General features: G+C 46.5%; 1 protein-coding gene and 1 pseudogene across 3 annotated transcripts in view; one reads left to right on the forward strand and one right to left on the reverse strand.

Moving 5' to 3' along the window:
* Positions 1-18,990, reverse strand: part of St3gal2 (ST3 beta-galactoside alpha-2,3-sialyltransferase 2) — a 56,520-nt gene extending 37,530 nt beyond the window's left edge. For 2 of the 3 annotated variants that reach the window (XM_008822982.3, XM_029558588.1), the window contains exon 1: positions 18,749-18,988. The gene's annotated coding sequence lies outside the window, so the exon portion shown is untranslated. Of the gene's footprint in view, positions 1-18,748 lie in introns of all 3 variants that reach the window. The other variant, XM_008822984.3, reaches the window with a different exon arrangement.
* On the forward strand, positions 2,954-3,460 carry LOC103725693 (annotated as a pseudogene).
* Positions 18,991-27,542: the final 8,552 nt, after the last annotated feature.

Below are 27,542 nucleotides of genomic sequence, written 5' to 3' on the forward strand. Positions count from 1 at the left end.
GCAGAGAGAGAGAGAAAGAGAGGAGCGGAGGGGGAGGGAGGGGGGAGGGGGAGGGAAAGGGAGAGGGAGACAGAGACAGGAAAGAGGAGAGAGGAAAGAAGAGAGAGGAGACAGAGACAGTAAGAGACAGAATATATCCCAGTTAGAACAGAGAACTTGTGAGCACATGGCCAGCCAGTGTCACCTAATAACTTCTAGCACCAACCCTGCAAGTTGCTTTGGGAAGCACCTCTGCCCTGTGTCTCCCTTTTCCCTATTAGCTCATCCAGACAGAGACAGGAAAGAGGAGAGAGGAAAGAAGAGAGAGGAGACAGAGACAGTAAGAGACAGAATATATCCCAGTTAGAACAGAGAACTTGTGAGCACATGGCCAGCCAGTGTCACCTAATAACTTCTAGCACCAACCCTGCAAGTTGCTTTGGGAAGCACCTCTGCCCTGTGTCTCCCTTTTCCCTATTAGCTCATCCCCAGGATGCCGTGATGGGGGGTGGTGAACAGGAGGCCCAGTTCACACTTGCTTTCACTTCTCTCAGCCTCTGAGCAATCTTCCTCTTCACTGAGGAGCTGATAATATGCTGTGACCTACTCAGGCAGGGCCCCTGGTTGCTAGGTAATCACTTTGCCACTTCTGCAAAGTGGCAACATCAGCTGCTGTGAGTAGGCACAAACTGGCCCTTCTCCCCGAACTGCCTCTGACCCTCACCTCCAGGTGAGAACAGCCAGGCTGGGGGAAGAAAGAGGTCTGCCCTATCTCCACTACCCATCCTCAAGGATGACTCATGTTTCTGGATCTGGCCCAAGTTTGGAGTTCCTTACCAAGATGATATCCATGACAGGCATTAATGCTGTTAATGGGAATGAAGAAGTGAAGGGAGGGACATACCAACAGTAGTCCATTATGATGGCCCTGAGAGCAAAGACTTTGTCATCTGGTCTATTATAGTGATTGCCAACATGATGATGCCATCAGAGACCCCAGGCACAGGTAACCTGGGAGCTGTGAAGGTGGGGTCCAGGGTATGCTTTCAAGCCCTTTGCCTTGCCTTATAAGATTAAGGAGTCACCAGCCCAATAAGCCCAATACATGTTTTGGATGTGATGTGTATGCATGTGTGTGCACACGTAGATGAGCATGGGGCCAGAGGTTGGTGTTGACTGTCCTCCTTGATTACTCTCCACCTTATTTATCAGTTTTTGGTCTTTTTGAGACAGGGTCTCCCTGTAGCCCCAGCTGGCCTGGCACTCACTATGTAGACAAGGCTGTCCTTGAACTCACAGAGATCTGCCTGCCTCTGCCTCCCTAGTGCTGGGATTAAAAGTGTGCACCACCACGTCCAGCTCATCACATTATTATTATTATTATTATTATTATTATTTGTCTTTTTGAGACAGGGTCTCTCTGTAGCCCTAGCTGTCCTGGAACTCACTATGTAGACCAGGCTGGCCTTGAACTCACAGAGATCCGCCTGCCTCTGCCTCACAAGTGCTGGGATTAAAGCCGTGTGCCACCACACCTGGCCTACACCTTATTTTTTTAGACAGCATCTCTCTCTCTGTCTCTCTCTCTCTCTGTCTCTCTCTGTCTCTCTCTCTCTCTCAGCCTAACACTCACCAACTGGCAAGACTACTGACCAGCAAGCTCCAAGGATCAGGGATCCACCTATAACCACCACCTGAGGTTACAGATAGTGTGCAACTATGTGTAGCCTTTTTTTTTTCAAATGTGTATGAGTGTTTTGCCTGCATATGTGTAAGTGCACCTATGCTTGCAATGCCAGTAGAGGCCAGAAGAGAGAGATGTATCCCCCTAGAACTGAAGTTATGGGTGGCTGTTAGCTGCCATATGGGTGCTGGGAACCACATGCTGGTCCTAGTCCCCAGCATTTCTTTTTAAAATATTGGTGCTGGAATCTAAAATTCAGGTCCTCATGCTTGCATGGAAGGCATTTTACAAACTGAGTCATCTTCCTAGTCCAGAGTTGACATTTTACAGTCAACCATAAAGACAGAAGGCCTCACCAAGAGTGGTGGCACACGTCTGCAATCCCAGCTCTTACGAGGCAAAAGGATCGGAAATTCAAGGCTGTTCTCAGCTACAGAGTGAGGCCAACTCAAGATACATGAGATGCTATCTTAAGAAAGAAAACAAAATTTAAACAACAAAACAAAACAAAACAAAAAACAAGAGGACCTCAATTCCAGGACTGCCTTGCTACTACGGCTGTTGTGTCTTTGGCAAATCATTACCTTTCTGCTTTGGCCTCGGGTCTGTAAAGCGGGCATGACAATGTCTGCCCTGCTAATGTCACACACTCCAGAAGAGATTAACTATACAATGACTGGAGACTGTGAACTCTGGTCCCACAGAGTGGAAGGAGGCACACACAAGAGGAGACCCTGCAGTTAAGCCTAAGGAGACAAGGGGGTCTAAGTCAAGCCCAGCCAAGCCCAGGGCACAAAGCTGGAGGAGCAGGCTGAGTACACCATTGTCTGGTCTGGCAGACAGTGCTGGAGGGAAGAAATGGCTGTTGGCAAATAACCTGAAGAGGAAGAAAGATGCAAGAGAGGGAGGGGTACAATGAAAGAGGATTTCAGACCCAAGCTCAGAATTCTGAGTCCAACTTACTGTGTGAGAATCAAGGAGCTGGTGAGAACTGCCCCAAGGCTCCAGGAACCTGTAACAGTTTGTTAATGTAAAATCCCATACCCTCAGGAACAGAGGCCCCAGCACAGTGACTTGCCCAAGGTAAGATGCCTGTCCAAGATTGAATTTGAGGTCTCTTCTTGTAAAGTTGGAGTCTCCAAGCCCAGAGCACACTGCTACAATCTTATTAGAACTCCCTAGGATCAGGCAAGCTGGGTCAAAAATTTTTGCCCTCACAAATTGGAGGTGATGGGGAACTGAGGCTCAAAGAATCCTAGTTTTGGCTCTTTTCCGCAGGCTGCCGCGAAGATGGTGGACATTCAAACAAAGTGTGCTTACCAAAAGCAGCCACCATCTTTCAAAACAAGAAGAGGGTCCTGCTGGGAGAAACTGGCAAGGAGAAGCTCCCCCGGTACTACAAGAACATCAGTCTAGGCTTCAAGACCCCCAAAGAGGCCATTGAGGGCACTTACATAAGATAAGAACTGTCCCTTCACCGTAACATCTCTATCCGGGGTCAGATCCTGTCTGGTGTGGTGACCAAGATGAAGATGCAAAGGACCATCATCATCCACTGGGACTATCTCCACTACATCCAAAAGTACAATTGATTTGAGAAATGCCACAAGAACATGTCCATGTACCTGTCCCTGTTTCAGGGACATGCAGATAGGTTGTCACTGTGGGTGAGTGCAGGCCCCTGAGCAAGACCATGCGACCATGCGCTTCAATGTGCTCAAGGTCACCAAGGCTGCTGGTACCAAGAAGCAGTTCCAGAAGTTCTGGGTGGACGCCAGCAACTCCCCAGAACAATAAAGTTATTTTCTAACTTAAAAAAAAAAAGAAAGAATGCTAGTTTTGTCTTTCTGCTCAGATCGGTCCCACTTACCTGGATATTCTATTCCAAAGAAGTGAGAGAGCACAACAGTCCCCAGTAGGAAATCCCCAACATAATCTAGAAAGTACAACAGCCATACAGCCACATCCTGAGCCAGGCCCTATAATAACTACCACAGAAGCAGAGGAGCAGGGTAAGGGGAGATGACAGGAGTGACAGACCCAGAGCAGACAGTAGGCCGGGGTAGGCCAACTTCCATTTACTGGGACCTAGTTGAAACCACCATCATCAAGCCCCCCTCCCCCCAATCTCACACAGATCCCTTCATAACACCAGCTGCCATGTGGATTATCCTGGGTCCCAGAAGGAAGGAGCACTTGCTATGTCCTGTCTGTGCCAGCTCTGTATCTTATAGCCCATGGAAATAATCACTCTTTGTGGATGAGCTAAAGGGCAAGGAAATGGTTGGCACTGCATGTTGGAGTCCCCAGTCTACAAGGCAGACCACCTTGGTACTCAGCTTAACCTTAGTTCTACCTACTTGGGATTTTGTTGCTGTTGTTGTTACTGTTTGAGTCATAGTCTCATATAGCCCAGGCTGGCCTCAAACTCACATGTGGCTGAAACTGGCCTTGAACTCCTGATCCTCCTGCCTCCACCTCCAAGTGCTTAGATTACAGTCATGTGCTACCAATGCCCTGCTAGAACTTGCTTATTTTGGGTTTTGTTTTTCTGAGACAGGCTCTTCCTATATAGCTGAGATTAATCTGAAACTCCCTATGTAACCCAGGCTGGACATGAATGTATGATACTCCAACCTCTACCTTCTGAGTGCCCATGCTGGAATTCAGTTTTTAAGGGCCTGGAGAAATGGCTGAGGAGTTAAGAGCATTGGATGCGCTTGCAGAGCACCTAGGTTCAGTTCCCAGCACTCACACGACAGCTAACAATCATCTATAACCCCAGTTCCAGGGGATCCAACACCCTCTTCTGACCTTCACAAGCACTGTATGCCATGGATATACTTATACACATGTAGGCAATACAATCATATACATAAAATAAAAATAATAAAAACATTTAAAAAATAATTCTTTTTTTGTTTGTTTTTTGAAACAGGGTCTCTTTGTAGCCCCAGCTGGCCTAGAACTCACTATGTAGACCAGGCTGACCTTGAACTCACAGAGATTTGCCTGCCTCTGCCTCTCAAGTGCTACGACTACAGGCATGTGCCACTATGCCCAGCTAATAATTCAGTTTTTAACAAAGTAAATTATAAATAGCACTAAACCCTACTGATTTGACTATAGTGGTTTCTGATATAAAAAATAGGCCACAGAGCTTTCATAAGTTCTCCGTGGATCTAAAAGCACACCAGACACTACTTCAACACACAATGTCTTCATAATGAACAATAAGCCAATTTTCCTTTAGAGAATCATTTCTCTTCAAATTGCTATCTCTGTGCTATGCAACCCAGGCCCAGCCAATAAGAGCACCAAATGCATTCAGTTCAGTGTTTGGCCAAGCTAGGAATCGGCATGGGTCCCAAATTAGGATTCTGTTCAGCAGTCTTAGGAAGGGTTCTGGGAGGATGGAGCCAGTCACACTCCAAGGTATGTGAAGCATAGCTTCCCTTTAATGAAAGGACACTCTGAGTTGGGTTTGTTTTCTTTTCCTCCCTCCTTCCTTTTTTCCTTCTTGAGACAGAATCTTAAGTAGTCCAGGTTGTTCTCAAAACCACTATGTAGCTGAGGATGATCTTTAAATTCCTCCTGCCTCCACCTCCCAAGTGCTGGGATTATAGTTAATGTGCCACAATATCCGGGTGAGGTAGATCTATTTTTGTAACTGAAGAAATCCAACTGATCCAATCTTGCACATACATGCAACCATTTTCCATTTCTTAAAGAATTTTAGAAAGCCCCTTTCATGAGATCACTTTTTAAAAAATATTTTATTTATTACTTTTATTTTGTGTGTATGCGTGTATTGCTTGCGTGTAGGTAAGTGCACCTGTGTTGTGCAATTCCCTCGGCGGAAAGAGGCTGTCAGATCCCCTGGAACTGGAGTTACGGACAGTTGTTAGCTGCCATGTGGGTGCTGGGATTCAAACCCGGGTTTTCTGTAAGAACACCCAGTGTTAACCCCTGAGTCATCTCTCTAGCCTAGAGATCACTTTTTATCTCATGAAAAAAGACTGCCCTGAACTTAAACTTAAACCCATATCCTCCATAGATCGCCCCAGCTCAGAGGCCCATGAAAGCAGAAGTGGTCTGGGAGCTGATGTTGTGGGATTCCCAGTAGTAATTTGCTTCTGGCCAGGACCAAAGACATTTTCTAACCAGGGAACTGCCCAAGCCTGCACTCCTTAAGGGAGGCTCTGATAAGCATGGATTTCTAGGGAGGCCTGGGATCAGCACTGCCCACTGTCAGAGTCCCCTAACTACAGGGAAAACTCAACAGGAGATGATGCTATCACTGGGCCACATTCACAGCACCTGTGCCATTCTGCTACCCAGCCACTGCCTAAGTTTGCTGATGCAGTCAAGGAAAATAGTATATGATTCTCATTGGTAGTATTTATCTATCATACATAAGGCCCTGGGTTCAAGTCCCAGCACCCTCCCCCCACCAAAAAAATGACTCTAGATACAGAATGCAATGGGGAGGGGGGTCCTTTATAACAGTGCTTCTCAACCAGTAAGAATCATTGCTGGCCTTTCAAATGATGCTAGACGTCCCCATGAATATGGATCTGTCTATGCCACTAACTACTCCTGGATATTGCCTCTTTTTTTTTTTTTTTTTTTTTTTTTTTTTTTTTTTGTACATATACTATGTATGTAGCTCCAGCTGGCCCTAAGCTTCCTATGTAGATCACCCCAGACTGACCTCAGTGTCACAGGGGACTGCCTGCCCCTCTACCTCCTGAGTGCTGGAATTAAAGGCGTGTACCACCATGCCTGGCTCTGCCTGTTTCCCTGTAGCCCCAGCTGGCCTGGAACTTGCTATGTAGACCAAGCTGGACTTGAACTCACAGAGATCCACCAGCTTCTGCTTCCCAAGTGCTGGGATTAAAGGAATGTGCCACCATGCCCAGCCTGATATTGCCTCTTAAATGATGTATCTTAGAGTACCCCAAAGTACCTTACTTAGTCTCAAACTGCCTCAGACAAACTCGCACACGACATAGGGCCCCTCACATCCCAGTTTTTTGTATTCCCAGTTTCTGGGAAAGGGATTCCATCATCCATCTCACCCTGAAATGTAAGAGTCATCTGTGATCTCTCTCCCCTTCTACCTCCCTCAGCCAGTCTACTATAAAGCCCAATTGATTTTACTACCTAAACCTCTTCCTAATCTTTCAATTTCTCTCCACATTTACAGCTATTCGTTCTATCCAAAGAGCTGTCATTCTTCACTATGGAGCCTTCTAAGCACTGAAACCCCAGATTTAAAGAAATCTCCTCTAATTTCATCTCTATAGGGAAGCTCAAGTTATCTCCACAAATACAAACCCATTCATTCTCCATGCCCTCCCCCAAAACAGTCATACCTCCTAATGTTCTGGAACAAAGGTAGGACTCCCCAAATGTGTACTCAGTGTCAGGTCTGCTTGGCTGAGCAGCAGCGGTCCCTTAAAACCAAAATGAAACAAGCCAGATAGTGGTACGTGCTTGAAATCTCAGAATTTGGGAGGCAGAGGGAAAACCATCACAAGTTTCACGCCAGCCTTGTCTACTAAGGAATCCCAGGCCAGCCTGGTCTACTAAGGAGTTTCAGGTCAGTCACAGAATGAGAGCTTACTTCAAACAAACAAACAACAACAAAACAAAAAATAACAACAGAAAACAGGACCAGCGAGATGAGTCAGTGGGCAAAGGCACTTGCCCTATAAGCCTGACAACTTGAGTTAGATCCCAAGAACCCATATAAAGAGGGAAGAAGAGAATTGACTCCATAAAATTGTCCTTTGACCTCCAAATGCATGCTGTGGCACAATCGTTCCCCACATTATACACATAAAATAATAATAAATTAAATTAAACAAACTCAGAACAATGTAAAATTAAAACAGGTAGGTGTGGGGAACTGCTACTCAGGCCAGGGCCCTGGCTCCTCTACTGAAGTGGCTTCAAACTTCTGGGTCAGACTCAGAATTGGCTCAGTCTCAACCAGGATTACCCCTATGCAGACCTCATCTGACCCCAGATGGGAAAGGGAACTAGCAGCCAGGCAGGGGAAATCCAGCTGGGCCGAAGCCAGAGACTGTATTTCAGAAGAGCGGATGAAGCAGGAGCCACACAATAGTCTGTCAGGAACGGTGGGGCTGCCCAGAGCAGGCAGCTGTCTGCGAGTAAAACCCAAGGAGTCTATCTCTTCCATCTTATCACACTGACCCCTAGCAAGCTGCCAAGCTGCAGAGAACAAGCCCTTATTAACCACCCCTCCCACACTTCCAGGCAAGCACAATCGTCTGTGGTAAATCCAGTCCTACCCGGGCTCTGCTGGAGAGCCTGCTCCTCCTCCCTGACAGTATAGGGCATGGAGCCCTGTCTGGCCAGACCCCTCAGTCCCGTCCTTCCTCCTTGGACAATGAGCCAAAAACTTTATAATGTGCTCAAGTGGTCTCCTGGTCCTCCAACGCCCCTTGCTTTTTGTGTTTAGATCTCTGCATCTCTGTATGTATGGTTTTTCTCTCACATCTTCCTCTGAGACCTTACCAGTGCCCCTGCCAGGCAGGATCTCAAATCCTGCAGATATGCCACCTAGTATGATCAGTCTGTTATCCAACCTACCACCTGAGCTTCGAAAACCTAGCTAGAACAGAGCTCAGAGTGTAAGGAGGAACAGAGAACTTGAAACAAGAAAACAGGAATCATATGAATCATTTCTCCGGGGTCTAAGTGGACAGCCAGTCTAAGAAGAGAAAAATGCTAAGAGAGGCCAGATGGGCCTTTCTACCTGACCCTGGGACAGAACTGCCTGAGGATCAGGAGGGGGAAGAGGAACTGACAACAGCTACCTTGGCTGCAGGAGCCTATATTCTCCAGAGACGCCAGAACTGCCTGTCTGCTGCTTAATGCATTCAAGCAGGCTAGGAGAAAGGTCAGACCAACTTCCAGACATCTGGACCACATAGTGCCATTCTGGACTCTCACTCTACTTTCCTACTGAGGATGTGGTACTCCTCTGTTGGTGACCAGATGGTCTGAGAGCAAATCCCTCAGCAGCCCTCTGAATTCGTTAGTCACACATGGACTCTGATGCCCAGAGAGGAGCAGTGACTTGCTGTGGGTCACACAGCGCTATGGATAGTTAAGGCTATTTATATCATATATGCATCCTATCAGACAGCACTGGACTATGAAAGTTGGGCTACCTAGGCAAACAAGTTGCTTCCCTATCCTGAATATCTAAGGGATATCTGGGGCTGCCAACAGCGAGGTTGCCTGCTGGCTCTTCTCCCTTTCCTACACAAGATGAATGGCAGAGTAGACCCAGATCAGTGACGGGCAAGAATTGCCAAGACTAGCAGTATGGGTAGGAGACGTCATCTCCAAAGTACGTCACTCAGGGAACAAAGAAAACGCACATTCTCCTAGAAGTTTGCCTACTGTGACTTTAAGATCAAGTATGTCTTGCTTTTTAGGGACTGAGGACATTCCTTCATCAAACAACTCAACCCTGGCCTTGAGTTGAACCTCCTTGATATAAACTATTGATCTGCTCCCCATGTCACAGCATCTTCCTGAAGGTTCACTGTTCTCACTCTGGCAAGGTTATCTGTCTCTAGGACCATCTCCCCTACCCAGAGTACTTAGGGTATTCTGAGTAATGCTGGAGGCCTGAGGAACCAGCTAGGAGCTACACAGGCACAAGTCCAGGGGGTCACCAAGCCCTCTGGGACAGAAAGGCCAACCACAGGAAACCCCACAGGCCTTACATTGTTTCCTAGAGAATGTGAGAGCTAAATGGAGAAGTATCTCCAGCCTTTCCCACCTAGCTGAGTCCCTAGAGTTGCTGTCTGTTGCACAGCCCAAGAACTCAACACACATCCACAGAAACTTTAATCTCCTCTTGGCATTCTGGTTCTAAGTCACTATGTGCTTCAAATGACAGGTGCTTTGTCTTTAACTGGATATGAGTGGGAATGGGGGCCAGAGAGACCCAGCCTATTCTCATCTATCTTTGTAGGGTCCGTTTTAAAATCAAAGGAATGTACAAAGAAAGCAAAGGAAATGTAGTGGGGGAGGAGGTATACTTGTGGGGTAGCAGAACAGGAAGACCCCACCTTACCCCTGCAATTCCCTTACCGATGCCACTTCTACAATACACCTCTCTCTTCCTATCCCCTTCACTACTAGCCCCTTCCCTTCATGATCCCTTTAACAACAAGAACAAATAACTTGTTCATTTTTCTGGCCAGAGCAATTCCCTCTAGACCAATTAGCTATTTGCATTTGTTGCTGATTTTCTTCTCTGAAGGCTGATGACCTGCTAAGGTTGGGAGGCTGGGGCCTACCCACAGGGCTAGGACTCTAATACCTAAAAGATTCATAGCAGAAGAGGCAGAGCAGTAAGGGCTGTTCCTCAGCGTCCCCAGGTTATGTTCCAATACATTAGGGTCCCTTGAGCGCTGCCATGCTACACTTTGGGAAACAGAGAGGCCTCTTTGCCCGAGGATGGCCTCAGTCCTAACCACATAGCACTAGGCAGCCTTCTGTTCTCTCTGGCATAACCTCACCCTGATCCCAATCAGAAAAGAACAGAAAAGAAAACAGGACGATGTGCTGGACATGACAGCACACGCCTGTAATCCCAGCACTCAGGAGGCAGAGGCAGAAGGACTGAGTTTGATGCTAGTCTTGGCTACATAGCAAGTTCTAGGCCAGCCTGGGCCAGATGGGATGCCATCTCAAAATAAAAGGAAAAAGGATGCCAATGGGCTCAGATCATATGCCAGGCCAGGGGAGAAATCAAGTCCTGCTGAGTAGAGAACAATGCCTCAGAGGCAGAAGACACAGATCCTGCTGCCCCCATTCCCCTACCACCTCAGTAGAAATAACTTCTGCTTTCCAGGACTTCTCACTTGCCAAGAGGGCCTTCCATCTGAAGAAAGAGGCTAGGCTGAAGACCCTCTTAAGCTTTCTAACACCTTTTTAAAAAAATATTTTATTTAGGGGCTGGAGAGATGGCTCTGTGGTTAAGAGCACTGCTCTTGCAGAGGACCTGTAGATTCCCAGCACCCACATGGCAGCTACAAACTATCCTTAACTCCAGTTCCAGGGGAATCCGAAACCCTCTTCTGATCTCTGCAGCACTGCACAACATGGGTGCACTTACTTACATGCAGGCAGTACATTCAAACAGATAAAATAAAAATTAAAAAAATATATATTATGTTTATTTTATGTGTATGAGTGTATTGCCTACACATATGGAAGTGCACCTATGTCATGGTGCAGTATCTGCTGAGGTCAGAAGAGGGTGTCAGATCCCCTGGAATTGGAGCTACAGACGGTTGTTAGCCATCACATGGTACTGAGAATCAAACCCTGGTCCTCTGCAAGAGCAGCCAATGCTCTTAACCACTGAGCCATCTCTCTAGGCCCAGCTTTCTCTCTCTCTTTTTTTTGAGGGTTTCCCTGTAGCCCCAGCTGCCCTGGAACTCACTATGTAGACCAGGCTGGCCTTGAACTCACAGAGATCCACCTGCCTCAGCATCCTGAACATTGGGATTAAAGGTGTGCACCACCATACCCAGCTTAGCCCCAGCTTTCTAACAATTTATATCAGAACTATGTGTGTTGTGTTAATACTGATATTTCACAAATAAAAATTTGGCATCCATGGGCTGGAGAGATAGCTCAGGGGTTAAGAGCTCTGGCTGTTCTTGCAGGAGACCTGGATTTAGTTCCCAGAACCCACATGGCAGCTAACAACTGTCCATAACTCCAGTTCCAGGGGATCTAATGCCCTCTTTTGGCCTCCATGGGCACTGCACAACATGATACACTTCCATACATGCAGGAAAAATACTTATACACATAAATAAATAAGCCAAAAAAATTTTTTTTGAGAGCGGGTCTCCCTGTAGCCCCAGCTGGCCTGGAACTCACTATGTAGACCAGGCTGGCCTCAATCTCACAGAGATCCAACTGTCTCTGCCTCCTGAGTGCTAGGATTAAAGGTATGTACCACTATGCCCGGCTTCAAAAAATTTTCTTTTAATTAGCGTCCATATAAAAATAAGCAAAAATTACATTTTACCTCTAGATTCACTTGTCTCTTCTCTTTTTTCATTCTGTATTAATGGGGGGGTGGCGGCACACGCCTTTAGTCCCAGCACTCGGGAGGCAGAAGTAGGCGGATCTCTGTGAGTTGAAGAGAGTGAATCTACACAGTGAGTTCCAGGCCAGCCGGAGCTACAGGGAGACCCTGTCTCAAAAAGACCAACACACACACGAACACACACACGCACATGCACACACACACACACACAAATGGGAAAATATCATAGAGATCAGAACAGAAGGAAACAGCTTACTTTGCTCCAGGAAGATGACCTTTTGCTCTGGGAGTCCATGAGGACAGAGTACTCTTTTGCATGCCCCATTTGAGTGGACCCTGTTCCCTCCCTCTTGCCCAGTTCTAAAGGAGGAAACTTCTCCAGGGGCTTAGCTAGAAATCTGGGGTGGCCCAAAGCCCAGCCTGTGCCCTAGAGCCCTAGGTGAGATGCGCAAAGGCAACATGTATGCACGACTGACAATATGTTGTAATTGCAATAACGATGTATAAATAGGCAACAAGAAGTACTTGAGAACAGCTGGTCAGGGACACAGGCAACTGTCCCCGGCGGGTCCTGCATAAATGAAGAAAAAGTCTGCTTTCTGTAGATGCAAAGTTCAGATTTTTTCCTTGGGAAATAGTACTTGGAGGGTTCAATCCTAATAGTTAATAGCAACATAGTATTCTAAGCAGAGAGGAAGAAAATACAGGTCCCAGAGAGGTGAGTGGGCCCTTTGATTGGGAAGACTCAGATACATAGAAATATGGGGTGTAAAGCGAGGCTGGGGTATGGGAACTGAAAGACCCAAAGGGAAAGGAAGAAGCAGTCCATCCCAGCCTAAGGTGTGGAGAAAGAAGTTGTAGGAGTGCTGAGCTGGCCTCAAAGTCCCAGTTGTGTTCAGGACACTGCATAAGGCTTCTGGGACTCGATGTTCCAAACCTTAGGCAGCCTGGGATCAGAAATAAGGAGCTGACCAGGATTCTTGGTATGCTGTTGGTACGTACCCACACAGAGTTTCTTTAAAGACATATTAATCTCCTGAAAACCTTTCCCCTTGAGTGACCCTTCAGCTAAAGAACTGATCCTCATCACCAACACAGCACCAACACAACTCGAGAGAATCAAGTGTTTTTCCAGAAAATGATACTGACTTTCACAACCTCTCTTGGATCAGTACTCCTTTTCCAAGGCCAAGTTCTAGCCTTTACTACATCTCACTTGGGTCCTATCTGGTTTTCTGTATCCTCCCTCCTTTCCTCCTCCCCTGATGACCCAGCTATACCTGGCTGCATATCAGTCTGCCCTTGGATGGCTCAGTAACTCATTACACTAACCTCTTTGCCACCTGCCAACTCAAGTCCTCGCCAACACCTTTTTGGGCAGATCTCTTGCAGTGTCTGCAGTGTCCATTTCTCTCCCTCCGTCGACTTCTGCTTTTGGAGATAGTACAGAAGGATGCTACCTGTTGTGCCAGTCCTGCCTCACCAATGGAAGACACATAGCCCAGGCTGGGCCAACCAGACATTTTCCTCTCTGGGATGTGAATCTCAAGCTGTAATGACAAAATTACTGGGCACCACTGTCTCTGAGATAAATTTCTGGCGTACACCTTTAATGCCAGCAATTGGGAGGCAGAGGCAGATGGATCTTTGTGAGTTCGAGGCCAGCCTGGTCTATATACTGAGTTCCAGGCCAGCTGGGGCTACAGGGAAACCCTGTCTCAAAAAGACAAAAAAAAAAAAAAAAAAAAAAAAAGGATATTTCATGTTGGAGGGTCTTTGGATCTTCAATCTGAAACTCTAATAGCATGTAAAACTATGATTAAATAAAAATACATTTGTTACGCTTTTCTCTTGTTAACTTTTATTTTGTTCTGGTTTCTTCAGACAGTCTTGCTATGTAGCCCAGACTAGCCTTGAACTCATGATTCCCCTACTTCAGCTTCCCAAGTACTGGGATTATAAGTGAGCATCACCATGCCAGGCATTTTTATGTGGGTGCTGGAGATTGAACTCAGGTCCTCATGCTTGCAAGGCAAGCTTTTTACTGACTGAGCGAGCTTCCTAGCTGTGGATGTTTTACTTTAAATTTCATTCATGTAGTAGTGACAACAACGCTAACCTTGCAATGTTGCAACGAGGACTCCCTAGCAGTAAGCACTCGATGAATGACAGCCATTATTTGAGCTGTTAGAACTGATTTAACAGATGCTCAGCCTGAGAGTTGGAATCAGGAGTGTGGGGACTTCTGTGTGACCCACAGTATTATGTTTCTGTTCCTCAGTAACCCCACCTAGATCTCTATCTGCCTTCTGTCTATATTTTCCTTTATCTCTACTTCTCATTGGCCTGTAAACAACAGATAGAAAATGTTTTGCAGAGCACAACGTGATTCCTCCTGTTTGTCTAAATTTTGGATTCCTAGGCATCCTCTCCAGTGTGCAGCCATAACAGGACTATATCTGGCAGGCATCCTAATCCTCTCTGTTTGGGAAACTGGCATGGGACAGATCAGGGTCTGTCTCTACTCTAGCTTCCTGTGCCTATGCAGCCACCCTTTTCCAAAGTCCTGATTCCTAGACATCCTGCTTGGTGATGGGACCTTCCTTCCAAGAACAATGGAGCTATGGTTACAGTAGACTGAAACCTCCAGCCCCACAAGGCAGGCCTCTCATTAACCTAGTCAACTGCACAGCATCAAAATGAAAGAAAAAGGCCAAAACAGCAGAGCTACCACAAACCTTGGTGGGGAAGTAAGGTGGAAGGAAGTCTTCCTTAGGACTTTCATCTGTCTGGGTTGTTAGTCTAAAGGAGATGAGGAGAGTTCCAAATTCTATGCCACTTGCAGACTGCCTGCATCAAAAACTTCTGTCAGCATGGCCTACGCATCTCTGCCCTAATCAGTTCTCCAGTGACTCCAAGGCCTGCTCAAGTGCAAAAAGCACCTGCCCCAAACCTTTAATCATAAGCCTCTGCTTTGCCAGGCACAGTGGCACACACCTGTAATCCCAGCAGTCAGGAGACAAGAGAGAGGAGGATTGACAAAAGTTCCATGCCAGTCTGGTCTACATAGGGAGTTCCAGGCCAGCCAGGGCTACACAATGAAGCCCTGCTTCAAAAACAGGGCTGGAGAGATGGCTCAGTGATTAAGAGCAGTGACTACTCTTGTACAGAACCCAGGTTCAGTTTCCAGCACCCACATGGCAGCTAACAACCGCCCATAACTCCAGTTCCATATGGCAGCTAATAACCATCCATAATTCCAGTTCCAGAGGACTTCTGTTGAGCATTGCATGCAAGGGTACTCTTACATACATGCAGGTAAAACATTCATACACATAACATAAAAATAAATAAGTCAAACAACCTAAAATAAATAAACAAAAAATGAAAACAATGGCTGGCAAGTTGGTTGAATAGGTAAAAGTGCTTGCTGCCAAGCCTGACAACCTGAGTTTGATGCCTAGAACCCACATGATAGAAATAGTGAAGGAACTCCTGAAAGTTTTCCTCTGACCTACACACACACACACACACACACACACACACAAATTAAAAACAAAAAACCTGGGCCAGACGTGGTGGCACACACCTTTAGTCCCAGCACTTGGCAGGCAAAGGCATATGGATATTTGTGAGTTCAAGGCCAGCCTGGTCTACATAGCAAGTTCCAGGTCAGCTAGAGCTACAGGGAGATCCTTCCTCAGAAAGATAGAACAGACAAACAAACAAAAACAAATAAAAAACAAACAAAAAAAACCCACCCTCGACTTCAACTTTACTGAGCACCAACTATGTGCCAAGGACAGAGCAGATGGAGCATTTCAGAAATAAAGAGACTTTTAAAGAACATCCACAAACTCACTGCTAGGTATGGTGGCACTCACCTGTAATCCCAAGGCTTTAGAGGCAGAGGCAAGAGAATCAGGCGTTCAAAGCCATACGTAGCTACATATTAAATTTGAGGACAGCCTGCACTACATAATACACTGCACTGACTCAAAAATGAAACAAAACAAAATGCAAATACACTAAATCACTACAAGGCAGAAATGTATTCTGGAACAACAAAGAAATCCATTTTCCACCCCCTCCTCAGATCCTACTCTCCCCCCTCCCCCTTCTCTTGCTATAACCATAAAAAGAAAACTCAAGCTGAAGGGGGAGCCAAGCTGCCTAGCCTTCCCCACACCCTGAATCCTGCTGTTTCAGACTCCTCTGAAACAGCCTTCCCAAGAAGAGTGATCCTCACCCCAAGGCTTGCCTTAAGGGGAAGAAGATTCATGGGACCACATCTAGTAGTCCTATTTATTTATTTATTTATTTATTTTGCTCTATTGATTTTTTTTTTTTTTTGTTTTTTTTGAGACAGTGTCCCTGTAGGCACAGATGACCCAGAACTCACTATGTAGATCAAGCTGACTGCCATCTCACAGAGATCCGCCTGCCCCTACTGGAATTAAAGGTGTGGTTTTCATGTCTTTTTATTGCTGTAACTTACTGGGTTTATTTGTTATTATTTTTGCTCCTGCTGAGTTTAATCAGGATTGCCTGAATGAAGGTGAGCAGGGAATTGTTTACTGGAGCATGGGAAACTCACCACTGGAGAAAATAACTCGCCTCCCAAGTGCTGGGATTAAAGGCGTGCGCCACCACGCCCGGCATCCATTAAATTTTTTAAGATTTTAAAATTTCATACATTTCCCACTCACATCCAGACCCCCTCCCCCATGCATGCCTCTCGCTATCCCCCCACCAAACCCTATGTACTCTGCCATACATGCTGATACATTCAGATGTTTGTACCCAACGTCCTTCAGTGTAAATGTGCCCACTGGAGTCTAGTCAGCCCATCCAGTGGTGGTATGTAAGTCGTACTCTCCCTCACCCAGTAGTCTAGTAGTCCTTTCTTAAAAAAAATTGTGTGTGAGCGTGTGCTTGCGTGCGCATGATGTGTGGGTGAGGGTGCACATGCCACAATGCATATATGGAGGTCAGAGGACAATTTTGTGTAGTTAGTTCTCTCCTTCTAACTAATTTGGGTTCCAGGGATCCACTCTGGTCTCCAGGCTTGTTTGGCAGTATCTTTTTTACCCGCTGAGCTATGTCACAGGCCCCTCGTTCGGGTTCCTGAGACAAGGTGTCATGATATAGCCTATGGGGTCTTGAAATGGTGATCCTCCTGCCTCAGCCTCCTGAACACTGGGATAGACAAGGTGTGGCCACCCTGTCTGACTCTATCGGTTCTTACGGGTTTCAATACTGGCTCTATCTGACTTTAGGCTCCAAAAGCATGTAGAGGTCCATCAGCATGCCACAGAACTCCACACTGTGGGGACACTCCCACAGTCCCCCGGCAAGCTTGCAGTGTGCAGATGTAGACATAAACATTCATACAGACAGTTGGCCCCCTGGCCTCCCTTCTTCATTCTCAAGTTACAAGGTTAAAAACATCCTATTCACAGCCAAAGAGGGAGGGAACATGGAAGGGGGGCTGCTGAAGCAGAGAGAACCATCTGGTTCAGATCAAGACTGCTCACTCAGGACCCTTCCAAACTCCTGGACCATCTCCTCCCTCCCTGATGGCTCATCAGGGGTTTTCTCCTGGCTCTACTTTTCACTAGGAAACTAGGAACTGGGGTAAAAAAGGAAAAGTTGTCGATGGAAGATGACCCATCCCCAAAGCAGCTGAATTATGCAGGCAAGTTTGTGTGCCCTCCCTCCCTTTTCCTTTCAAATCCCAAGCACCGAGACTAAACCTGAGAACACCGCCTACAGACACTATGTCTTCCTCCACAAAGGGCTCAAAGCACCTAGCAGGCATCTCTCCCTGAAGGGGTAACCTCCTCCAAAGTTAGCAGCAGAAGCCAGATTAGCTTCATGATATGGTGACCAGAGTCCTCTACCGCCACTACCTCCATTAAAGGTAAATGGTACCCTTCCATCCCTGAGGACTCCTGAGGCCACCAAGCACGAGGAAGAGGGATGGCCAGCCCTTGTCCCAAAGACATGCTAGGAGTGTGGGTTACAGGATAGGAATGGCTACTTCCCAGGACCACCAGAGTGCCCTGAATCCTTCCCAATGTGCAGTTGGAAAGCAAGAGGCAAAATGGGAGATGGATGCAGTTGGCAAGAGATACAGAAAGGCTAACTTGAGCAAGCAGCAATTGGCGTGTGAGTCTCTCCAGGCTAAGGGCTATGCAAAGAAGGGAACACCAGAAGTAGAAGAATGAAAGGGGAAACTGAAGAGGGCTCAGCCCAGGGCTTCAAAAGGGACTGGGAAGTTTGGTTCAGTCACAGGGACATAACTGGAGGGAAGAAATGTGCCTTCCATTCCAAGGCAGGGAAGAACAGGAGCGACAAGGGACAGGACTTTGGCCAGCGTCCGCAGGACGGTCACACTAACCACGTTTCAGGTCTGCACCATGCCTCAGTTTCTCCAAAGTAGGAAAGAGGTCAAGCTGTCAGGTCTTATCAGAGAGAACTAGGCCACAGAGCATGGCTAGGGGACAGTGCCAGTTCCGGGGGAAAAGGCCGTGGGGGTGGGGGGAGGCGAGGTGTGGATGGAGCAGACAGCTACTGGCCAAGATGAGTGGGGCAGGGGTTTCTGGATGGAGAAGGGGCCACAGCGTCCGAGGCCGGGGTATCAACTAGGTACCGGGTGGAAGTGGGGATTTGGACCGGGAGCCCAAAGGCTGGGCTGGGGGCTGCCGGCCAGGAGTGGAACAGGAGTGCCTGGAAGACCGGGAGCAGCCGGGTAGATGTGCAGGAGCAGAAGGCGGGGATACTGATCGAGGCCAAGGCAAGCGGACCCCCGCCCAAACGGCGCCCAGACCGGGGGGAAGTTGCCAAGCTGGACCCGCTGGGTCTGGGCCTCTGGGCCAAGACCGCAACCCGCGCAGAGGAGGTCTGGGGCAGCATGAGGCCCCGGGCCGCCCCGCATCCCGCCCTCCCTCATCCGGCCCGCGCACCTCAGTCAGCGCTGGGCGCCGCGCGGGCCATGCTTGCAGCTCCTGCCGCCGCCTCCGCCCGTGCTGAAAGCTGCTGCCGCCACCGCCGCCGCCTCCTCCAGAGCCCGGACCCGTTAGCTTCGCAGCTCTCCAGTCCCCCAGCTGCGGGCCAGTCCCGCCTTTGCCTGGCCCTGCCCTCCGGGAGCGCCGCGGCCGCCTCTTCAGCTCGGCCCCTCCCCCCACCCCAGCCCAGCTGAAGGGAAGGGTGGGGGAAGGGGGCCGGTACCCCCTCCCCACTCACATCCTCCCGGTCTCTCCCCTCCCTCCTGCCCCCCCCACTCACGCAGGCATGCTGGGATATGTAGTCCTTTTAGTGTAGGACCCGCTGGCGGGACTTGCATTTAGGACTACTACTCCCAGAAAGGAGTGCGCTCGAGCCCCTGGGATCATGGTCTTTGTAGTTCGGCTGGGATTCAGGGGGCTACGGCATAGTAGTAAGAGACTCTCTTATTTCTCGTACGACCCGGCTCCCGGCGACATGAGGCTTGAACCATGCGGTCTGTGGTATCCCAGCCCGATTGGGTACCTGGCTCATCAAAGGATGCGAAGTAGAGGAGGATGCCTCTCACACGCGGCTGTGATCAGCTGCGGCCGAGCCCAGCTGAAGGGGACTGTTTTTGCTTGCTCTTGCCAAGAGCCACGACCTGAGCCAGCTGGGTTCATGCCCTGGCCCTGCAAGCTGCAGCTGCAGTAAGGCCGCTGCGTCCACGCGGATGGAAAGAGAGGCTCCAGCAACGATGTGAGCATGGAGTTTATCCTCTCAGAGTGTACTCCACCTGTGAGGAATGTCTTTTAGACTCCTATAGCCCTCACCCACTGACACATCTCAGTTCATCTCATTCTTAGGTGCTAGTAGCTTCCAATTCTCTAGGGTAACACGCACGCATTTTAAATATTCTTCCATGCCTTTTCTTCGCAAGTCCTTTCTTCAACTTTCAAATCTACCTCCAAGCCATTAGGAAGCTAATTATGGTATGTCTGTCCTCTGAACGTCTCTGGAAGGCATATGGTTCTCAAACTGGTGCATACTGGCTCCCCTTGGAGATCCTGGCCAAACGTAGACTTCTGGCCCTAGCTAGCAGTTTCTGGTTCATTAGTGCTGGGACCCCAGAATGTATCTGCCTGTCTCTTCTCTTTCCTTTCTTTTCTCCCTTTTTTTTCTTCTTACTAAATAGCCTAGGCTGGCCTTGAACTCCCAGCAATTCTCATACTCAGCATCTCAAGTACTGGGACTACAGGTGTGCCTGGCCAACAAACGTTAAAAATCTGTCTGTCTGACTCATGAAGCCCAGAATGGGCTTGAACTCACTATATAAGTGAGGATGACCTCGAACTTCTGATTCCACTGTGCTAGAATTACTAGCTGTGCCACTATGCCTAGTTTATGTGGTGCTGAGTTTCAAATCCAGGGCTTTCTAAGCAAGCACTCTTCCACCTGAACTACATCCCCAGACCCCAGCATGTCTATGTCTTTTTAATATTTTGCTTTTATTTTATGTGTGTATGAGTGTATTGCCTGCATGTGTGTAAGTGCACCTGTGTCATGTGATGCCTTTGAAGGTCAGAAGAAGGCATCAGATCCCCTGGAACTGGAGTTATGGATGGTTGTTAGCCACCGTGTGGGTGCTGGGAATCAAACCCAGGTCCTCTATAAGAGCAGTCAGTGCTCTTAAATGCTGAGCCATCTCTCCAGCCCCTAGCATGTCTATTTCTAATAAATTCCCAGGAGATGCTGATGCTACTGGTCTCAAGAACACTATTACTATTGGTGTTTGTTGGCTACACTTCTGGCATTGTCTTTCAAGTATGGATGGATATAGGATATAATAGCATCTGAGCCAAGCACAGTGTCATAGGTCTGGAAAACAGCACTTGGGAGCTGGAGGCAGGAAAATTGCCTTGATTTCCAAGTCAGTCTGGGAAACACACTGAAGTTTTGTCTCCAAACTAACAAAAAATTATAAAAAAACCACAATCACATCTGAGGAATCAGCATGGAAAGCAGGTCTCAATCCAGTTTAGAACAGGAGTATCTTTTCCATTATTCCTTTTGAGACAGGGTCTTGCTATGTATGCCAGAAATAATGTTCTTTCCATTTATTGACTGATTGTGTGTGTGTGTGTGTGTGCATGTGTGTATCTGCCATGGTGCACATGTACTGGTCAGAGACAACTTGCAGGAGTCAATTGTCTCCTTCAATCATGTGAGTCCTAGGGATAGAACTCAGGTTGTTTGGCTTGGTGGCAAGTGCCTTTATCTGCTGAGCCTTCTCACAGGCCAGAGCTAGGAATGTTCTTCTTAATACTAAAACACAAGTGCAACGCAGGGTGTGGTGGCTTATACCTACAATCCAACACTTAAGAGGCTACAACAGGAGGATCTACCATGAATTCCAGGTTGTCTTAGCCTACAAAATGAGTTTGAAGCCATCATGGGTCCCACATGGGGAGACCCTGTCTCAAAAAAACAAAACCAAAATTAAAACAACAACAAAAATTGTACCCAGTAAAGAAAAATATTGCATGGGACATCTGGCTGAAAAGTATGCCAGATGTTAGGCCCTTGAAATTCCCCTTAAACTAAGAAGGTTTGATTGCAAAATGGGGCAGGAAGTATCAGGAGTGTGATATCAGATGTCTAGGACAGGGTCAATTCAGTAGAATTTGGTACCTCTGGATGAATTATGACTTAAGACAGCTTTGAGAGTGACCGGTGGAAAAGTAGATCCTGACTTATCAGGTCTGAGACAAAAGTTCATTCTGGTCCTGGTATGCCCTCTTCACAGCCTACTGTGTCCTCAGAGCTGCAAACTCCTGAAGGGGAGAGTTGACTCTCCAGCTATAAGGTGATCATGACTCTCCCTTTGTCCAAACTCTAGTTAGCTTCCTCTGAAGCTGACTAGAGTTCAACCTGGCCTATAAAAACTGTGAAATATTCTTTTTTGTTTTGATTTTTGTTTCTGAAATGGGCTCTTGTAGTCCAAGCTAGTCTGAAACTTCCTGTGTAGCTGAAGATGACCTTGAACTCCTGATTATCCTGCCTCTGCTTTAAAAATTATATATTTGAGGGGGTTGGAGAGATGGCTCAGTGGTTAAGAGCACTGGCAGCTCTTGCAGAGGATCCAAGTTCGAGTCCCAGCACTCACATGGCAGTTAACTGTCTATAACTCCAGATCTAAAGGATCCGATGCCCTCTTCCATTGCATGACACAGGTGCACTTATACACGTGCAGGCAATACACTCATACACATAAAATTAAAAAATAAAAACGAGTCTCTGTAAGAAACAGTATATTTTAAAATGAAATGGAAATCTTTTTTAAAGGTTAAAAACTCATTCAATTTTATGTCTTGCAGGGTTTATACTGAGTTCACTGGGTTACAAAGAATAGGACCAGGACACAGGAAAGTATGTTTTCACCAAGTATTGTGTCATGTCTCCCTTATTAATAAATTAATTTAAAAAAGAAAATAACACTTTTGCTGGACATGGTGGTTCATGCCTTTAATCCCAGCACTAAGGAGGCAGAGGCAGGCAGATCTAAGTTCAAGGCCAGCCTGGTCTACATACATAGTGAGTTCCAGGCCATCTGGGGCTACAGGGAGACCCTGTCTCAACCCTTACCCCTGAAAAAAAAAAAAAAAGACACATTTGAGCCAGGCACGCCTTTGATCCCAGCCCTTAGGAAGAAGAGGCAGATGGATCTTTGTGAGTTCCAGGCCAGGCAGGGTGACAACAGTGAGACCCTGTCTCAACAAACAAACAAACAAACAAACATCCATGTTCTCAATACAATTAATTTTGTGCCCTTCCTCCCTGCATTAAAAGTCTTATAGTCTGATATGGTGGCACAAGCCTGTAATTTTTGCACTCCAGAAACTGAAGCAGGAGGATCAAGAGTTTAAGGCCAGCCTGGGCTACCTAGAGAGACCCTATCTCTAAAAAAATACACATCCTTAAAAACTACCAGTTTCTCATAGTCTAAGGCTACATCTTTAGCATGTCCATAGTCTTCCTTAAAATGACTGCTCAGAAAGATCTAGGCTGTCAAAATAATTAACTTTGTTTTAACCGACCTAACTATAGGCCCTGGCCATCTCCCCTTTCTTAGGCATTTACCAAAAGGCTTAAATAGGCTCCATTTGTCCCTTTGAGATGCTTATGATATTTAAATCTACAACTCAAGAGAATCTCAAGGACTTGAAATCCCTTGCTTTCCAATGTGATCATACAGAAGGGTAAGGACTCTGTCTCCTAGTCTCTGTGGGAGGTTAAAATCCTGATGTCATTAATTATCAGCTAACAGACACAGGGAACCTTACTTCACACCTACTCTTCCCCTCTCTTTTTTTAAAGTACCTCTGTAACCAGGCTTGGTGGCACACACCTTTAATCCCAGCACTTGGGAAGCAGAGGCAGGTGGATTTCTGTGAGTTCAAGGCCAGCCTGGTCTACATAGTGATTTCCAGCATAGCTGGGGCTACAGGGAGGCCCTGTCTCAAAAAGACCAAAAATTAAAAAGTAAAATAAAGTACTTCTGTACTAATCTGAGCTGAGTTAGTCATTTTTTCCCTCTTTTCTTTCTTTTTTCTTCTGTTTTTTATTTATTTTTATGGGTATGAGTGTTTTGCCTTCATGCATACATGTATGTACCCATGTTGTACAGTGCCTGTAGAGGCCAGAACAGGGCATTGGATCTTCAGGAACTGGAGTTTCAGATGGTTGTTAGCCTCCATGTAGGTGCTGGGAACTGAACCCAAGTCCTCTACAAGAGCAACAGCCTTTTTTTTTTTTTTTTTTTTTTTCCCAGACAGGATTTCGCTATGTAGCCCTGGCCTGAAACTCACTATTTAGATGAAGCTAACCTGAAACCCACAGAGATCTACCTGCCTCTCCTGAGATTATAGGTATGTGCCACCATGCCCAGCCCTAAATTCAGTTCTTGCTGGATTCTTTTTTTTTTTAGAGAGTTATTTTATTTTATTTTATTATTTTTATTTTATGTGTATGTGTGTATTGCCTGCATGTAGGTAAGTGCACCCGTGTTGTGCCTTGGAGGTCAGAAGAGGCTGTCGGATCCCCTGGGACTGGAGTTATGGACAGTTGTTAGCTGAGAGCATGTTGGAGCCCCTGGAACTCAAGTTACAGAGAGTTGTTTGTCACCATGTGGAAACTGGGATTCGAAGCCAGGTCCTATGCAAGAGCAGCCAGTGATCTTAACCACTGAGTCATCTCTCCTCCTCTTGCTGGATTCTTATTCCAACAATGTGTTACTAATTAAAATCCATCCTTACCACTTTAGTCTCTGGCATTATTTTTCACAAAGTGGATAGATAACTACTTTAAGTCCTAGGGGTTTCATCTCTACCCTCCTCAGTCCCTGAATAATCTACTCCTTTCACCAAGGGGCAAAGGGTGAGTTATCCCTAAGTCTTTGGGCAAGCAGCCACATGACTAACAGAGGCATTGAACCCTGACTAAAGTTGACTCAGGAATGCTTTTCTGTTTTGTTTTGATCTGTGTTCCTGTAGGATGGTGGGTAGGAGCCAGCTTACTATGAAACCCCATCCTCTGCCTATAAAACTAGTAGCTAGGACCTTTTTGCAAGGATTTTGCCTCTGCATTGGAGTTCCAATGGCAATGGTCCTCACAGACAAAGTCTTCTTGTATTTCCATCCATCTTTCATTAGAATAAAAAAAAAATTGTGCTGAGGATTGAACTCAGGGCCTTATACATACTAAACATGTGCTCTGAGCCAAGAGTGGTGGCGCATGCCTTTAATCCCAGCACTCAGGAGGCAGAGGCAGGTGGCTCTCTATGAGTTCAAGGCCAGCCTGGTCTACATATCCAGCTCCAGGCCACCTGGGGCGACAGGGAGACCCTGTCTCAAAAGAGACAAAAACAAAACAACAACAAAAACAAGTGCTCTATCAGTAAGCAATGCCTCTAGCCCCCCAATTTTCTGCTAGCAGATCATTCAGGAAGAATTTAATTACCTTCCCTGGAGAGGACAGAGAGGCCCTCTCTATCCTTTAGCTTCATCAAGAGTTCCCATCATCATCCTCACTACTTCCCAACTAGTGTGGAGTAAATTTTGCCTAGCTGTCTAAAGGCCATCTTCAGGTTTTCTTAAGAAGACTCTCCCCAGCTGTCTGGGCCCTACATCAACATTGTATTGCATCATTCATTTAAAAGCCTAGCTTTATCCTGGTATGGTGGTGCACACCTTTGGTCCCAGCACTCAGCACTCACTCGGGAGGCAGAGGCAGGCGGATCTCTAGGAGATGGAGTCCAGCCTGGTCTGCATAGCAAGTTCTAGGCCAGTTGGGGCTACAGGGAGACCCTGTTAGAAAAACAAACAAACAAAAATGTCTAGCTTTGCTGGCAAACTGTCTAGTGCTAGAGAGGCAGTTCCATGTGGTTAATGTGCACAGGACTTTGGGGACAGCCAAAAAGTTGTAAGCTGCAAATAAGACCTGTTGTACTCTCTCTTTGTACTTCTATTTTTATTTGTTTATTATTTATTTATTTATTTATTTATTTATTTATTTATTTATTTATTTATTTAGTTATTTATCTGTGTGTACGTATGTGAGTGTGGTATATGTGTACCTCTGTGCAGTCGGATGTGCCTGTACACATATGGAGGCCAGAGAAGGTGTTGGTGTCCTCCTCTGTCATGCTCTGCTTTGTTCCTTTGGAGACACGGTCTATCACTAAACCTGGAGCTCAAGTTTTGGAACTAGTTGGCAGCCAGCAAGCCCCAGCAAGCCTCCTGTTTCTGCCTCCCACCCTCGGTGCTGGTGTTACAGCCATGTGTGAGATGCCCTGCTCGTTATGTAGCTGCTGCTGGGATCTGAAAACTGGTCTTCATACCTGTGTAGCAAGAACTTGAGCCTCCTCCCTAGGCTTCTATTTGGGGTATAGACAAAATAGATCAACCTGGCAGTTCCATCACCTAATGATTTCTGTGATATAGAGCAAGTGACAGTTCTTTTTTTCTGTAAAATGGGAACGATGATAATAATAGACCTTACATTTTGGCATTGTTAAGATTAAATGGACCCAGACATGAACCTTTAATCCCAGCACTTAGGAGGCAGAGGCAGATGGATCTCTCTGAGTTCAGGGCCAGTCTGGACTCCATAGCAAGTTCCAAGCTAGCTTGGAGCTATAGGTAGATCTGCCTCAAAGTGTCTCAAAGCAGAGTGTGTGTGTGTGTGTGTGTGTGTGTGTGCCTGTCTGTCTGTCTGTCTGTGTGTGTGCGTATACTTGAGAGATGGCTAATCGGTTAAGAGCACTGGCTACTCTTGCAGAGGACCTGGGTTTGGATTCCAGCACCTACAAGGAGGCTCTGTAACTCCAGTTCCAGGGGATCCAACACCCTCTGATGTCTGTGGACATTTCATGGCACCAGTGCATGGTGTACTTATGTACATTAAAGAAAAATACTCATACACATAAAAAATATAAATATTTTTTGTCTTTTTGAGACAGGGTCTCTCTGTAGCCCCCAGATGGCCTGGAACTCACTATGTAGACCAGACTAGCTGTGAATTCACAGAAATCTGCCTGCCTCTGCCTCCTGAGTGCTGGGAATAGAGGTGTGTTGCACCATGACCAGCTTAAAAAAACTTATTTTTTTTTTTAAATCAACAGCAGAACCAAGCATGCTGTTGCATACCTGTTATCCTAAACCTTGGAGGCAGAGATAGGAGAAGCCTTCACAGGTTACACACAAGACAGGGCTGCATAGCGAACCCCATCTCAAAGAAAAAGAAAAAGAAAAAAAAAGCAGCAACAAGATTGGGCAGTAACACCTCAGTGGTAGAGTGTTTGCCTCCCATGAAAAGCCCTGGGTTTGATTTCCCAACACAGCAAGAAACAAACAAAAGAGATTAAATGAAAGGAAAAAAAATACTATGATGTTAGGAAGACAATTAAAAAGAAATGAAATTGTGTGTGATGGCACACATCTGTAATCCCAGCACTCAGTCAGCTGGGGTAGGAGGATGATGAGTTCAGGAAGAAGGCACTGAGACCCCAAATCAAGTTAATTTATAAGTTTAATGTGATCCCAATAACAAATACCAGCAGCTTTCTTAGCAGTCACAGAGGACTAGACAGATGGATTTAAATTTCATTTGGGTGGGGCTGGAGAGATGGTTCAGTGGTTTAGAGCACTGACTGATCTTGCAGAGGACCTGGGTTCTATTCCCAGCACCCCCATGGTGGTTACAAACCATCCTTAACTCCAGTTCCAGGGGAATCTGACACCCTCTTCTGACCTCTGCTGCACTGCACAACACAGGTGCACTCACATACATGCAGGCAATACACTCGACACATAAAATTAAAAAAATTAAAAATTACTTAAAATTTCATTTGGGAGCTGAGTTTATTGGCCTATTCCTGTAATCTTAGTACCGGACAGGTAGAGGCAGGAGGATCAGAAGTTCAAGGTCATCCTTGGTTTGAGGCCAGTCTAGGTTATACTTGATCATGTCTCACAATAAAATAATAAAATAAATAAAACTATATGTATATAAATAAATTTGGGGTTTTGTTTTAGATTTTTTTTTTTTGTCTTTTTGAGACAGGGTCTCCTTATAGCCCCAGCTGTCCACCTGCCTCTGCCTCCCGAGTGCTGGGATTAAAGGCATGCACCACCACACCTGGCAAATAATTTTTTTTATTAAAAAAAAAAAAGTGTGTACTGTACTTGCAGAGGACCCAAGTTCCATTCCAAGAAT

Source organism: Nannospalax galili, unplaced genomic scaffold (genome assembly GCF_000622305.1).
Source record: "Nannospalax galili isolate Female #2095 unplaced genomic scaffold, S.galili_v1.0 scaffold568, whole genome shotgun sequence".
NCBI classification, from domain to species: Eukaryota; Metazoa; Chordata; class Mammalia; order Rodentia; family Spalacidae; genus Nannospalax; species Nannospalax galili.